Raw genomic sequence first — 16,855 nt, 5'->3', positions numbered from 1 at the left:
TGAGAAAAAGCAAGTTTCAGAGTACACTATCATTTCTACAAAGCTCAAAATATGTTATATTCAAAAGCAGATAATTAATTGAGGCAGAGGAAGAAGTATGCAATCGGAGAGGGGTACTCAGGAGCTTCAGTTATATTGGTGACATTCGGTCCCTTAAGCAAGATGTTAGGTATATGGGATACCTATTATTTAGTATTACATTTTATAGAAAAATCACATCTTCTTTATCTGGTTTCCAACTGATGGACAAATGGGCTGTTTCCAAGTTTTAGCTATTACAAACTGTGCCGCTATAAACATAGGTGCACATATATCTCTGTGATATGATTCTTTTAACTCTTTTGGAAAGATACCCAGCAGAGGGATGGCTGAGTCAAATGGAACTGCTAGTCCCAGCTCTTTGAGGTATCTCCATATTGATTTCCATAGTGGTTGGACCAGTCTGCACTCCCACCAACAATGGAGAAGGGTTCTCTTCTCCCCACAACCCTGCCAACATTTGTTATTGTGTGATTTCCTGATAGCAGCCATTCTTTGTGGGGTGAGGTGGAATCTCAGTGTTGTTTTCATCTGCATCTCTCGAATGACCAGTGATATGGAACATTTTTTCATGTATTTACTTGCTTTTTTTACTTCTTTGTCTGAGAAATGTCTGTTCATTTCAGATGCCCATTTTTGAATTGGGTCTTTATATTTGGGGGGGCTGATTGTTTTGAGTTCTTTATATATTCTAGATAATAGTCCTTTGTCTGAGGAGCAGCTGGTAAAATTTTTCCAACATTGTACGTTGTCTCTTAGTTCTGATGATGGTTTCTTTTGCAGTACAGAAGCTTTTTAATAAGATGAGATCCCAGTTGTTGATTCTTTCTGCTACTTCCCATGCTACTGAGGATTTGTTCATAAAATCTTTTCCCATGCCAATGTCTTCAAGAGTTCTGCCTAACTTATCTTCCAGCAAGTTTAGTGTTTTTGTTTTTATGTTTAGGTCTTTAATCCACTTGGATTTTAATTTAGTGCATGGTGAGAGATAAGGGTCTAATTTTAATCTTTGGCAGGTTGAGATCCAGTTATTCCAACACCATTTATTAAAGAGGCTATCATTCCTCCAGTGGGGACTGGCAGCTCCTTTGTCAAAGATGAGGTAGCTGAGTGCATCTGGAGTTGTTTTTGTGTCTTCCAATCTGTTCCACTGATCCTCAGGTATGTTTCTTTGCCAGTACCATGCTGTTTTTATCACAGTGGCTTTGTACTATAGTTTCAAATTGGGAATTGTTACACCCGCTACCATGTCTCTGTCGCCTAGGATGGCTTTTGCTATTCTAGGTCTTTTATGGCTCCAAATGAATTTTTAGATTTTTTTTCTAGTTCTGCGAAATATACTGTTTGAATTTCAATTAGCATTACATTGAATCTGTATAGCAGTTTTGGTAGTATGGCCATTTTCACTATGTTGATTCTTCCTACCCAGGAGCAGGGGCATATCTTTCCATTTTCTTATATCCTCTTTGATCTCTTTTTTCAGAGTGCTGTAGTTTTCAGTGTAGAGGTCTTTTGCTTCTTTTGTTAGGTTGATTCCTAGATACTTCATTTTTTTGGATGCTATTGTGAAAGGAATTATTTCCCTAATTTCTCTCACAGTGACTCTGTTATTTGTGTACAAGAAGGCCACTGAGTGTTGACCTTATATCCAGCTACTCTGCTAAAAGTGTCAATTAAGTCTAGAAGTCTTTTGATGGAGATTTTTGGGTCTTCAATGTAGTGTATCATATCATCAGCAAATATGACAGTCTAACTTCTTCCTTCCCTATCTTTATTGCTTTAATTTCTTTCTCATGTCTAATTGCTATGGCTAATGTTTCCAGAACTATATTGAATAGTAGCGGTGATAGTGGGCATCCTTGTCTTGTTCCTGATTTTAACGTGAAAGTTTTCAGTTTTTGGCCATTTAATATGATGTTGGCTGTTGGTTTTTTATAAATAGTTTTAAGTTGAGATATAGACCATCTATTCCAATTTTTCGCAGGGTTTTTATCATGAACGGGTGTTGAATTTTGTCAAATACTTTTTCTGCATCTATCGAGAGGATCATATGGTTTTTGTCCTTGACTCTGTTAATATAGTGTATTACATTTATTGACTTACATATGTTGAACCATCCTTGCATCCCTGGAATAAATCCTACTTGGTCAGGATGTATGATCTTCTTGATGATCCTCTGTATACTGTTTCTAGTATCTTATTAAGGATTTTTGCATCTATATTCATTAAGGAGATTGGCCTGTAGTTCTCTTTTTTAGTTGAGTCTTTCCCTGGTTAGGGAATCAAAGTGATACTTGCTTCCAGGAATGAATTTGGAAGTATTGCTTCCCTTTTAATTTCATTGAAAAATTTGAACAGAAAAGGCAGTAGTAGTTCTCTAAATGTCTTGTTAAATTCAGCAGTGAATCCATCAGGACCTGAGCTTTTTCTTTGTTGGTAAATTTTTAATTACATTCTCAATTTCACTGATTATGATTAGGGTATTTAAAATGTTTTTATCTTCTTTGTTCAACTTTGGTGATTCATAAGTACCTAAAAATCTGTCCATTTCTTCTGTGTTTTCTATTTTATTAGAGTACAGGTTCTCCAAGTAGGTATTAATGATCCTCTGGATTTCTGTTGGATCTGTTGTGACTTTGCCTTTTTCATTCCAGATTGCATGGATCTGAGCCTTTTCTTTCCTTTTTTTGATGAGGTTAGCTAAGGGTTTATCGATTTTATTTATTCTTTCAAAAAACCAACTCTTTGATTCATTTATCTTTTGTATCATTTTGTTAGTTTCCATTGCATTGATTTCTGCTCTAATTTTTATAACCTCCTCTCTTGTTTGAGCTTTGGGTTTTTCTTGATCTTGTTTTTCTAGGAGTCTAAGTTTCATCATTAGGTTGTTTATTTGAGCTCACTCTGTTTTCCTAGTGTGGGCATTCAGTGCTATGAATTTTCCACGAAGAACTGCTTTCATTGTGTCCCATAGATTCCTGCATGTTATATTGGCATTTTCATTTATTTGGAAAAACTGTCTAGTTTCTTCTTTAATTTCCTCTGTGATCCACTGATTGTTCACGAAAGTGTTGTTCAATTTTCATGTTTGTGAAGTTCCTACGGTTTCTTATGCTATTGATCTCCAGCTTTATTGCACTACGATCTGTAATATACATGGAAAACCTTTGATTCTTTTGCATCTATTCAGGCCATTTCTGTGAGCTGGTATGTGGTCTATCTTGGAGAATGACCCATGTGCACCCGAAAAGAATGTATATTCTGATTTTGTGGGGTGGAACACTCTATAGACATCTATTAAGTCCATGAGTTCAAAAGCTTGGTTGAGTTCTAGTATTTCATTGTTGATTTTCTGCCTAGATGATCTATTTGTGATAGTGGGGTATTCAGATCACCAACTACAATTGTATTAGTGCTTATTTGGTTTTTCATGTTTCTTAATATTTCTTTTATATAGTTGGGGGCATTAGTATTTGGTGCATGTTTATGACTGTCATCTCTTCCTCTTGAATTATTCCCGTTACAAGGATGTAGTGGTCTTCTTTGTCTCTCTTAATCAGTTTTGGTTTGAAATTTACTTTGTCTGTGAATAAGATTGCTACCCCTGCTTTTCTCTGGGCTCCTGTGACATGGAGAATTGTTTTCCATCCTTTCATTTTCAGTCTATGGGCTTATTTTTGCACTAGGTGTGTTTCTTGAATACAACATATTGTTGGGTGTTGCTTCTTAATCCATTCTGCCAGTCTATTTCTCTTGATTGGTGAATTAAGGCCACTGATATTGATGTTTATAACTGATATGTACTGACTTATTATTGTCATGTTATTGTCCTTTTGTTGGCTCTTTTTACTTTCCCCCCCTCTCCTTTTAGTTTCTTGTCTTGCCTATTTGATTTGCTCTGTTGGGCCTAATGACGTTGTGTGACCTTCACTGTCTTTTTCTAGGATATTGTTTAGAATTCCTTGTAGTGCTGGTTTGGTGTTCATGAAGTTTCTCAGGTGTTCTTTGTCATTGAAGTATCTTATTTACCCATCCATTTTGAAAGAGAGTTTTTTGCAGGATACATCAGTCTAGGTTGGAGGTTGTTTTCTTTTAGGACTTGAAAAACCTCACTCCAGGCTCTCCTTGACCTGAGGGTTTGTGTTGAAAAGTCTGCTGTGATTCTGATGGGTTTTCCTTTGCATGTGATTTGTTTCTTTTCTCTTACTGCTTGTAGTATTTTGTTCTTCTGTTGGGTTTCTGGGATCTTCATTATTATATGTCTAGGTGTAGATTTTTTTTTTTATCGTGGCTAGTTGGAGTCCTATACGCCTCAATTATCTGTATGTCTAATTCTTCCCTTCTGTTTGGGGAGTTTTCTGTCATTAATTCTGTGAACAGCTTTTTTAAGTCATTTGTATTTTCTCCTGCTACTTCATGGATTCCTATCAGTCTTATGTTATTCTTCTTTGCATCATCTAGGAGTTGTTGGATAGATTTCTCATGATCCCTTACTGTTTTTAAGAGACCTCTCTTTTCACAGTCACTGACTGCAATCCTATCTTCTACAGCTGAGATTCTATCTTCACATTCTCTTATTCTGTTGCATATACTTTCAATAGAGTTTCTAATCTCCTGGATATCTGTTGAATCTGTTTTATGGATTCCATTTCTTTCCTCTGTTGGGCATTCATTGTTTCCATTTCGTTCTTATGCGGGACCTTCATGGCTTCTAACATGGTCCTGAGCTCATCTATTTTTTTTCTCAGTTTCTGTTCTAGAGTCTCGAATCATGACTTCCATTTTGCTCACTATCTCTATGGTTATCTGGGAAATTATTTCTGTTTTGAATTTTTCTAGAGCCTGATTGATCTGTTTTGTTACTTCCTGTGTTGTGGGTTCAGGGTGTCCTGCTGGTTCACCATCAGCCTTTTCATCCTCATTTACCCTGCTATTTGCCATTGGTGAAATGGAAGTCTGTCTTTGTGTCTTGCTTTAGTGTCTTCTCATTTTTATTTTTGTTGTTGGGTTTCCTTGGTTTAATTTCTGGGTTATTACTTAAATCTTCCTGATATAGTTGCACTTTAGCTTTTGAGTCTCTAATGACTCATAGACATTCTCATTTTCATAATATCAGAGAAAACAACTCATTAAATCAATCACAATCCTTTATCTCAATTGATACAACACAATATGATCAAGCACAACTTGCAAACTGACCACTTGTGGTAATCATTAATCTATCACGTTTAAACCATGTGAATTAAACTAAAATCAAGAAGCAGCCCAAAATATGTTTGCAGTGAATACACTTTTCAATATAGCATCTTTACCATTTAGGATGGGGGCTTAGACAGAGTTAGGATGAGAGGAGTAGATAAATGAAAGAATTGGAGAAGGTTTCAAGTGAAGCCAGAGGACACAGAATGACCATACAATCTTTAGGAAACTATTAAATTCAAAAGGGATAGACAGAGTGCAAGAATAAGGACAAGAATATATCCCCTTAACAACAATAGGGGCTCACTTTCCCTTGAAACTACTGACCCATGAGAGAGGTAAAATGACAGAAGAAAAGAACATAAAGAAAAAAATAAAAAATGATAGAAGAAGTCTGAGTTAGGGCAGCAGCAGAAACAGAAAGGGAGATGAGAGATAATATGGTGGAACAAGAGAATGAGTTGGAGAAAGAGGACAGAAAAAAGAAAGAATTTGCAGAGTGGAATGAGGAAAAGAAAGAAAATGAATTTGAAGGGCCTCTTTCAGACTATATCTCTTCTGTCATAATATACAACGTGCACAGCCATGTGCAGAACTAAGTCCCCTGATCTCAGCTAGCCAATGGCAGATCCCTGCAACTCAGTCTGACCTCAGGCTGCAAGACCCAGATTGAGTTCCCCAACCTTCTGCAGGGTTGAACTCCACACAGTTCTACTACAGGTTTCCCATGCCCTTTCTTTAAAGATGTTCAAAGTTGGGAGCTCAGAAAAATACCCTTTATGACCAACTATGCCTCTGCAGAATTTGTTCAAGGACTGGCACAATCAGGAGGTCTGAGAGCTGGGGGGTGGGGGTTCAGGGGCACCCACGTAGCTACCCTCCTTGCTGGAGCTGGAGGCAGCACACGCAGGGGAGGGCACAGCTACCCAGTCCCGCCGAATGGGCCCAAGCAGGCCAGAGGGAGAGCAGATCTCAAAGTGACCTTCCCAAATCTCACCTTCCTCACTGGGGCTGGTGGAGTGCAGACAGGGGAGGGCATGGCTCACATCAAACATATTTTAAATGTATAAGTTCAAAATGATAAAAATTTTTTTAAAAGCTAATTAGTCACTAGAAGGCTATCAGGGCAGATTTGCTTTTTTCTGAAAATTAGTTTATGGTAGGCATAGGAAGAAAAAAGAAAAGCGAATATTTTTCCTTCCTTTCTTGAAGAGTCTACAGTTCATGGTTATGAAATACCTCTTAAGGAAAAGTTCTTTATAAAAGAATTATACCTTGGAGCCGGGGACTTAGCTCAGCAGTTCAGTGGCCTGCCTTGCAAGTGAAAGGACCCCAGTTCAATAAAAAAAAAAAAAAAGAATTACACCTTTAAAATTAGAAAGAACAATAGAATTTTTAAATTATTATTTGCCAATACCTCAGAAGGACTAAAAACACAACTGAAATGTTGGTGAAATTAGATATCTCACTCATTGGTAGAGTGAATACAAAATGGCACAGCCATTCAGAAAAAGAATATAGTAGCTTTGCACAAAACTAACCATATTTATCATATAACCCAGCAATTCTATTCTTGCACATTTATGCCACAAAATGAAAACTTAGGTTGACACAAAACCTGTATATGAATACTTATAGCACATCCAAATATAATTCTCCAAAACTGAAACAAATGAATATTCTCTAATGGTCAGAAATACTAATAAAAAGGAATAAACTATTGGTACATGTAGCTGTCTGATGGTTCTCAAAATTAAAGTGAATGAAAAAAATCTCAGAAGGAGGTACTATATAATTTCCTGCATTTTTCTTTACAGTAATAGCAAAATTACAGAAATTAAGAAAGATTAGTATCTCTGGGATTAAGCAACGAGAGGAAAAGAGGTGGCTGTGGCTATAAAGAGTAGCATGAAAAATCCTTGTGATGGAAATGTGCTGGTTCTTCATTGTGAGGTTACCTACACTAGTCTACACAGGCAATAAAATGCACAGAACTAAATGCATATAGACACACACACATACATACACACACAGTGCATGTAAAAGTAAACCATACTCCAGCCAAGATGTTACCATTGGAGAAAATGTGAAGAATGTATAAGGAATTTCTTTGTATTATCTCTTACATATGAAACTACAATTAACTCAAAATAAAAACTGTCATCCTAAAAACCTAAAGAAGTAATAAATGCAGGAAGAGATGTATACAACCACAACTGAACATACTAATCAATCTTAATGAATCAAGCCTCTAGATCTCCATTTATCAGCCATAGAGGGTGTGGGAGACATGTTAGGACTGCACACAGTGGGAGGCTTTCAGCCAAGTTCAGACAGTGGAAAAGTCTACTGGGAAAATGATTTGGTTTCTTCAACAAATGTACCATATGAGAAATAATAGGGAGGAAGTTTTTAAATTAGAAAAACTTAAATGTATCAACCAATACAACATTTAGACTTTATATGAATCCTGATTTGCATAGTAGTAGATAATATTAGGAATTAATGTTAAATCTGTTTATATGTATGGTTATGTTTTAAGTTCTTACCTTAAAATATTAAAGGATAAATAGATAAAATTATATAAAGACTGGTTTTTGCTTTCAAATACCCTAGAAGAGAAAAAAAAAATATGGAAATGTGTATTAAAAGAACGGGGTTCGAACTGGGCAAGTAGTTCAGTCATAGAGAATTTGTTTAGCATGTATATGACCTTGGGTTCAATCCCAAGCACTGCAAACAAGCAAACAAACACACGTATTCTACATTTGCATATGCTTGAAACTTTTCATAACAAAAACATTTTAAGAGAGGATATATATACAAATATGTGCATAGCAGGAAGATTTTCTTTCAATGAAATGTTTCTAATCATTTATAAAATTAGAATCTACCTAAATATCAATGAAAAATTAGTTAAGCAAATCATGTCATACATACATTAAAATACCCTGCACATACTAATACATCTATGGACACTGCCATGGTTTGGAAATGATTTGAGTGTGTCCCTTGCAGGGTTCATGTGTTGTAAGGCTGGTTGCCACAGTGTGGTCATACAGAGGCATGGTGAAAGCTTTAAAAGACAGAGCCTAGGATGGAAGTGTAGCAGAGTGGTAGTGCATGCTTAGCATGCAAGAGGCCCTGGGTTCAATATTCAGCACCACACAATTAAACTTCTGATATGTACAGACAGATATCAAATCAAACCAGTGTTTTGGCAGTCAGAGCCACCATAAGCAGGTCACTTGTACAGGTGGAGTCTGAACTTGTCTAAGATAACAAAAACAGCATCCCACAACCAGCCTCTCCTTTCTTGGACAGCATTTGTCATCACCATAACCTGCTTTTCACATACTCCTCCAGTGACAATGCAACTCATGGCTCCCATAATTACTACACTGTCACCAAGCCTGTGTCATACCTTTTCTCTCCTGGCTTATCTCCAAACCCCGTCCACCTCACACTCTTCACTTTTCAACTAGGCATGCTTCTTGACTCATCCAAGGAACCATCTGCTGCAAGACACTTTTGAGATCATCAGACCCTCCCCTCAGGCTGAGCTACATCTGCTACCATCTTAAGTCACTATTTAAGGGGCTGAGACAGCAGGCTCCTTCAAAGAAAGAACACTGTCTCGTTCATTTTCCTTTACCCAGACATGGGTCCACCAGAGGCTGAGGAAAACCTGAATTCTTCCTTTTCCTAAATGAAAAAACATAATAGTAAAGATTGGGGCCCAGGCAAAAGTTTAAGGGCTGGGTAAAATGCTTATCCTAACATGCTCTAGAGTCTAGAATCCCAAGAAAGAAAGGGAAAGAGGAAAGGAATGAGCAAGAAAACAAAGGAGAGAGGGAGAGAAGGAGGAGAGAATAAAAGGTGGAAGAAGGGAGGAAGGGAGGGAGGGAGAAAGGAAGGAGAAAGAAAGAAAAAGGAGAGCTTCAGACTTGGGGAAAAACATATTAGTTCAAAATATCAAAACATTTTAAAACCAAAATTAATACTTAAATATCAACAACTCAATTCTCTTCATGATTTTATATATAGGTTCAATTTGATGTGCAACCTGAGTGTATTTTAATAATATAATTTAGGGTAGGGCTTTGAAAAATAAGAACACCTGGGGCTTAGGAAGGTCTTTAAACATTCCTACCTAAAAACAAGTTTGGGCTGGTACCTTATGGAGCAGACAGCCAGTTCTCCAGCAGTATCACTGCATCAGAGCAGCCCAGTGTCCCTTTCCTGGTCCTTACTGGGAATTAAGTGCTGCTCTTCTGGTGTAGGTGCCAACACAGCAAAGAAGGATTCGTGGCTTGGGAGTCTTCAGCCCTTCAGCTGAGATGGGCCTTCAGCCTTCAGAGTCTGCGGCAGAAATCCACAATCTAGGAAAATCATGACAAGCTGCCACCAGGCTACCTAACTCTCCCAATGACACATGGGAACCCATCCATGGCAGATGGGTTCATACCAGATGAAGAACATAAACTAGCAAGGTGACTCCTGAAGAAAAAACTAGCATATCAGTAGGAGAAACACAAATTTAGGTTCCTGGGAGCCTCTGGTCACAAGAGTTTTGTCAGTCATTTATAGCCTCACTTCATGCATGTTCTGTTTGCGGACATTTCATATAATACACAATGTCAAGTCATTAACACTGAATTCACAGCCAAGCACTGTAACTTATGTCCAAACAAAGCTTATCTACCACATGTTTCCTCCGTAAGGCATATCACATCCATCTTGCACTTTAGGACACTTGACAGCACTTTAGCACTAAACTTAAGGCCATTATCATTAGCAAATTCATCAAGAATGAGCAAAATATGAGTACAAACTGAATACTTGTTTAGAGTACCAAGAGCTAAAGAAAGAAGGCAAAGAATTGCCTTGTTTGATGCTCAGCTGTGAGCATTGGGAAGACTCAATTTTTGCACTGCTCTGCAATCTCCAAGGATGACTGGAAAAGTACTTTGAATATTGCTTTTCGGATTAGGTTACAGGTACATCTCAGTGAGGAGGTGAATTCCCAAACACAGAATCTGCTCAATAATTAAGATGGACTGTCTTAACAGTCTATCTGCCTTCCATCACTTGCTGTACTTTTTATAACAAGGTCTTGCTGTCTTATACAGGCTGGTCTTGAACTCCTGGGCTCAAATGATCTCTTCAGTTCAGCCTCCTGAGTGGCTGGCACTATAGGTATATACCACTAAGCCTGGCACTGCTTTCCAGTGTTTGAAACAAGGATGTTCTTGGCCTATTCCCAAGAAAATGGAACCCAAAGTGAGCTATTAGACGTTTTAAGAGTAGGAAAAGCACTCAAGGACCAAAGCAGCTAATATGAAGATTTCTACAATGAGTGGACACAGTAGCACACTGGCTAACCTTCCTTAGTGTATCCAGCAGATGTCTAAGAAGTAGGATGTATGACTGTGATTTTAACAGCTGCTAGAGGGTTGTAAAAATTGAAATATTTTATAGTTATACCTAATCCCTCACTTTAGGTAGTATAAAATCAAGCTAGGTCTGGCGGCATACATCTATAATCCCAGCACTCTGGTTAGCTAAAGCAGGAGGATCATAGGTTCAAGCTAGCCTGGGCAACTTAAGTGATTTTTCAAAATCCAGTCTCAAAATAAAAATGTTTTAAATGGGCTAGAGAAATAGTTCAGTTCAAGGGTCCTGGATTCAATCCCCAATACCACATACACACACTCATACAGAAAGTACTGTAAAAACAAAATTATCATAAATATTTGGTTTACAGCCAGTCTTAACACTATGAAAAATGCACAGCTCTTGAAATGCACAAAAAATATTTGTGTATATTACCCTAAATACTTAATTTTCCTCTGGACTTAGGAACCAATATTATATAGATCATAGAGTCCATTGCCTTCCTTTTAGAACAAGAAAATAAATAGGGTACAAAATAGTTTTTTATTCTTGTAGGTAAGGTAATTAAACCAGCACTGATGACCAGGGAGAAAAATAGAGTAAGCTGGGTGTGGAACTGAACACCTATAGTCCCAGCTACTCCAGAGACTGACAGAGGAGGGTCATTTGAGACCAGAAGTTTGAGGTCATCCCGAGCAACAGAGCAAAATCTCTTCTCAAAAACAAGCTAAGTAAGAAGTATAGAGTTCTGCTAGGAGGAAAATGCAAATGATTCTGAAATTGCTTCTTAATGATTGATTACTGGGGATCAAACTCAGGACCTTGGGCTTGTGAGGCAGACATGGTGCCACTAAGCTAAATCCCTGGCCTTAATGATTTTGAAATAAGTAATTCTTATGTTCTAGTAAGTATCATTCAGACATGTCATTTTACTTTTTAAAAAGTTTAAGGCTAGTGATGGTGGGGAACCTACATTCTTTTTATTTTCCTTTGTAGAAATACTCAGCAGTGAGCATAATCTGGTAGGTAAATGTTTATCTATTAAAGAAAACTTAACCATGGCAAATTAATAACAATATAAAATTTCAGTTTAAAGTTCAAAAGAATGAGATTATAATTAGTTCACACTTAAGATTATGACTAAAAGGAAGACATCAATTCCACTTTAATCTATTTTTAACCTTCATATGGAGAAAAATTTGTTCTAAACGTGGATCTTGGTAACAATAAAAAATAAAAATCAGCCATTATAATAAAAGAACAAAATTTACAAAAATCTGCTTCAAATATTTTCAAAAGCATGATTTTTTAAGATATGAAACTGTACATAAGGACCTGTGAGTATCTGTGAGGACTAAACAAACATTTGATAACTTCTTGGCCTTTTTTAATTTACTTGTATATTATAGACCAAAGTGCCATGATACTACAAAGATCAGCTTAATCATCTTTCACTGGCATAAAACTTTAGAGAAAGATATTTTGAACATACTAACTTATGATTTAATTTTAATAAAACTCTTTAGATTGGCTTTTTAAAAATCTTTCACTTGTTGTTTAAGTAACACAGCAGGTCCAAAATAAATACTAGATAAATATGACAACTACACATTTCTTTCTCCATGCTATCGCTAATTTACCACATGATGGCCTAAACAGCTGGACATGCCTAAGGACAAGACATAATCAATGCTAAATAAATAAACCTGAGATTACTATTCCCACCTGCAGTTCCACAGACCTTCAATTTAGGGCAAGGCAAAACTATCATTTGTTTTCTCTGCTCAAGGTATGTAAGACTCAGAAAATGATTCTGGACGGCTGAGTTTTCCAGAGAGTTGGACACTTCACTTTTTGCAAAGAATATTTCATATTCTTTTCCTTAAGATAGGCATAGTGAATATATTATTTTTTTGATTCATAATCATCAGGAAGAATGTTAATTCTTGTTCTATGTACAACATAGAACAATGTTCTATGAGAACATTTATTTCTCCATGGGTCTCTTACATTTCTGCCTGTCTTATGGCAGACATGCTTTTTATCCAGCCCACTAAGACAGATTTCATATCCTCCACTAAAAACAGGACAAGTTGTTCACTCTCCAGGAAAATAAAAATAAGATCTCCCTCCGAAGTAAAGCTGCTTAATACCCCTTCTGAAGAATCTGGACTGCCTAAACTCGGGGCTCCACAGCTATGATACCTTGGTCATCCTACATGGACTCTGTAGAACTATGGAGAAAGAAGAACTGATCTAGACAAGAAGTTCTTGGTGGTGGCTGTGCCACCAGTATAGAAGCCTTTATCTCTAACCCAGCTGTTTTCTGACATCAAGATTTGGATTACCAAATGCGGTGCTCCAACTGTGACACAAACCCACCACCTGAGCAGCATCCACTGAGGCCACTCATCAGTGTGACTTATGGAGGGAAAGGAACTGACAGAAACATGAAGGTTATTAAAAGAAATAAGAAGGAAGTGGTCAGTCTGAAGTTGTTCCTATAACCACAGCTCTTATATATGCAACTGGGACTTTAACTTGAAAACATTTTTTGTAATTAACTTACAAGCAAAAATAAAAACAATATAAACCACAAGCCTCCACCCATCACAACCAACTAACCAGCCAACTGGTTACACAACCAGAGACATCCCCTACACATTTAAGTAAGATGACTGTCTTATTACCGTAATAAACCAAACGCCTAGAGAAGTCAGTTGGATGATGTCTCCATTTTTTCTATGTTTAGTTTACAAAACCTTGCTGCTAGCTCTGCTAAAGTTCTCTGAGTCACCTTTCTGTTGCTGCCCAATTAATGAATCATTCTTTGTTCAATAAACTGCTAAATTTTGCCTAGTTTTTCTTTTAACAAGGTTATGCTCACATGCCATAAATAATACCGTACTTTGTTTCGAAACCGCATGTTTCATGTCTTCTATAAGTACCTAGTTACTTGTCAGAACCTAACAAAAGTTCTATGGGCTTAGAAGACATTAGAAGATTCCACAAGATCTAGCAGCAAATGTTCTTGCCGAAGTGGTGGGCATGGAAGACATTCAATGTCTAGCAGGTTTGAAACAGGCTGCCCACAGGTCCTTTGATTGTCGCCCCCCACAACCCTGAGTGGGAGGAAGAAAGGATGTTACCATGACAAGGAGGCAGGCCCATGGCACCCAGTGAAAGGTAATGTGGCTGTAGCTGGAAAAAAAAAATACAGGAGTCTCCCAATCTGAAACAAATGATGTCAGCAATGAGATGCATCATTGGATGAATGAAAAGTCCATTAGCTTAAACTATGAGTAACTGTCAGACGACTTGAGACTGAAAATAAACACTCCTTGATTACTGAAGCAGGACCAGTCTCTCTCCACATCCCGTTCCCCTCTCTTGTCCTCTACCCTGACATCTGCTCTAAGAAGAAAAATTATCACAAGTGGCCACAGTATCCTTGACCCCAGAAGGACTAAAACCCTATGCACTCATCCAAGTATGTTGCAGAATTTGAGAAAGAGGACTCAAACTTTCACAGTTCTATAGATACAGGCACTCAAGTTACCATGATGGTCCTGGGGAAGAGGTACTTAATTCAGCTAATGGGGTTTGAACAACTGGGAAGTGTTAGTCAGCTTTCCATTGCTAAAACAAACACCTGAGATGATGAACTGATAAAGAGAAAAGGTTTGTTTCAGCCTACAGTTTGAGAGGTTTTAGTCCATGATGAGTTTGCCTGGCTGCTTTGGGGGCACCTCATCGCAAGAACATGTGGCAGAGCAAAACTGCTCACCTATGAACGGGGGGGGGGGGGGACGACAAAGGTCCCACAATAGAAATCCACAGGGACTCATACACCACTAGGCCTCTTCTTTCAACTTTTCCACTACCTCTTAGTAACACCAAACTGAGGATCAAGCCTCTATTACAGGAAACTTTAGGGGACACTCAAGATCCAAACCATTAGCAGGGAAGAAAACTAACCTGACCACACTAAAAAGAATGAAATAGTCCCTGGCAAAGTATAATGGAGTCAATGAAAAAAAGCCACAACCTCCTTGGTCACAATTATATGATTTTATTATAAGAACCAAGGTTTCTACTAAGATATTTGCATTTGATAATAATATAAGCTACCTAGAATGTCAAATATAGTGCTAAATGCTTGTATAATCCTCAATTAACAAACCAGCAAAGTAGGAATAATTACTCCCATTTTGTGGATGAGGAAATGAAGAATGTGTGTATTAAGAACAATGCTGCTGCTGGGGATTTAGCTCAGTGGTTCCGCCGCCTGCCTCTCAAGTATAAGGGCCCAAGTTTGATGCCAGTACCAAAAAAAAAAAAAAAAAAAAAAAAAAAAAAAAAAGGAAGGATAAGGAGAAGAAAAGAAGAATTCTGCTATTTCAATAGCAGAACCAAAACTAAACAGGTTTCTGACTTCTGTCAGAAACATAGTGTGGGTACACTGTGTTATACTACTAAAGCATTTGACACCTCACTATAAAGAATAACTAGTTTCACTGCAGCAATCAGAAAAAACTAGTTGGAAAGGTAAATTCCACATCTAGTTTTGGCAACCGCATGTGATTTATTTCACTTAATATTATGATCTCAAGGTGCATCCATTTTCCTAAAAATGTCTCAGGCTTATCTTCAAGATATATCAACTGGATTAGAAAAAAAGGAGAAATATCAGAGTTGAACAAAACCTTTGCACAAATGGACTTAATAGATACCTACAGTGTTACAAACAACAACAGAATAGATATTGTTCTCAGCATATGGAACTTTCTCCAAAATAGATCACATATGAGCCAATAAAGTATACTTAAGTAAATGTAAAAGAACTTAAATTATACCATGCATATCATCAGATCATAGCACAATGAAACTAGAAATCAATAACAAAAGAAAATACAGAAATTACGCAAATACATGGAAACGAAACAATACACTATTAAATAAACTGGCCTCAACTTCACTGGAGCTTACTTTCTGGCCACACTCAAAACTTTTAAAATCACTGACCTGGACCATTTGCTCTTGATTCTCAATGTAGAAGTGGCTAAAAGTCCCTATAGTATCCATACAACAGCATGAATGTCTGGCTGTCTTGCAATTTCCTCCACTAATTAGTCCACTGCCTTTAATCTTGTCTCCCCTAAAGTCTCAGGACATGAGCAAAATGTACACAAATTTTCTGCCACTGCATAACACACGTGGCCTAGAGTCCAATCTCTTAAGCCTGGACTTTACTGTTTGCATTTCTATCAACATTCTGGTCTTCTGAGCTCTGACTACATCTCCCATCAAGCTCAGCTCACAGCATTCTAGGGCTGCTTCTCCAGTCAGCATCTCCAAATCTTCCCAAATTCCTCCAACAAGCCAGTTCAAAAGGCTTCTGAACCATAAGGCCAGATAATATCACAGCAACGACCCCACTTCCTTGGTACCAAAATCTGTCTTAGTTACTTTTTCAAGGCTGAGACACAAAATCTAACACCCACAAGTTAAAGAAGGAAAGGTTTATTTGGCTCTCAGTTTGTAGAGGTTTCAGTCCTTAATCAACTGGCTCCAAGGCAGGGAGAGGGACATGGTAGATGGAGCCTGCTTGTGGTATGGCAGTGAAGCAGGAATATCAAGGGAGGAGGGAAGGAGCTAAACCCTTCTAGGCCACACTCCTAGTGACTCACCTCCTCCAACCAGGATTCACCTCCCAAATCACATCTAGTTACAAACTTATCAGGGGACTAATCCACTGTCAAGTATCATGCACCCATGATCCAAACACCTCCCCAAAGCCCCACCATGAAAGCACATGAAGCTTTTAGGGGGACAGCTACATATAAACCATAACACTTGGAGGCTGTGACAGAAATATGCTATCAAGAGTAATCACTAGGGCCGGGGATTTATTAGCTCAGTGGTTCCACTCCCTGCCTCACAAGTTCAATCTGAGTTCAATCCCCAGTACCAAAAAAAAAAGAGTAATCATTAAAAAAAGCTATAAAAAGAGTTAAAACACAAAAGAACTACAGATAAATCAAAAAGGAATATTAAAATATGATGAAGTAATCAATAGAAATAGGAAGAAAACAAATAGAAAACAGAAGAAAAGGTCTGCGATCACCCAGCAGCGTGCGCGCGAGCTCCCGGCCTGCGCGGGAGCCCCCGGCCTGCGCGACAACAGAACAGGAAGGACCCAAAGACCCCAGAGGGGGTC

At 37.8% G+C, this 16,855-nt stretch overlaps 1 protein-coding gene across 16 annotated transcripts in view; it reads right to left on the bottom strand.

The window, feature by feature from the left end:
- Positions 1 to 16,855, bottom strand: part of CUNH2orf76 (chromosome unknown C2orf76 homolog) — a 67,381-nt gene that overhangs the window by 34,816 nt on the left and 15,710 nt on the right. For 9 of the 16 annotated variants that reach the window (XR_004514715.1, XM_033757210.1, XM_010632315.3 and 6 more), the window contains one exon: positions 9,416 to 9,600. The exons of 4 other annotated variants lie outside the window; for them this stretch is intronic. The gene's annotated coding sequence lies outside the window, so the exon portion shown is untranslated. Of the gene's footprint in view, positions 1 to 9,391; positions 9,621 to 16,855 lie in introns of all 16 variants that reach the window. 3 more of the 16 variants (XM_033757205.1, XM_033757202.1, XM_033757199.1) reach the window with 2 other exon arrangements.

Source organism: Fukomys damarensis, unplaced genomic scaffold (genome assembly GCF_012274545.1).
Source record: "Fukomys damarensis isolate Sample0158 unplaced genomic scaffold, DMR_v1.0_HiC HiC_scaffold_29, whole genome shotgun sequence".
Lineage (NCBI taxonomy): Eukaryota > Metazoa > Chordata > Mammalia > Rodentia > Bathyergidae > Fukomys > Fukomys damarensis.
The sequence above is the reverse complement of the archived record's forward strand: the minus strand, read 5'-3'. Positions and strand labels throughout refer to the sequence as shown.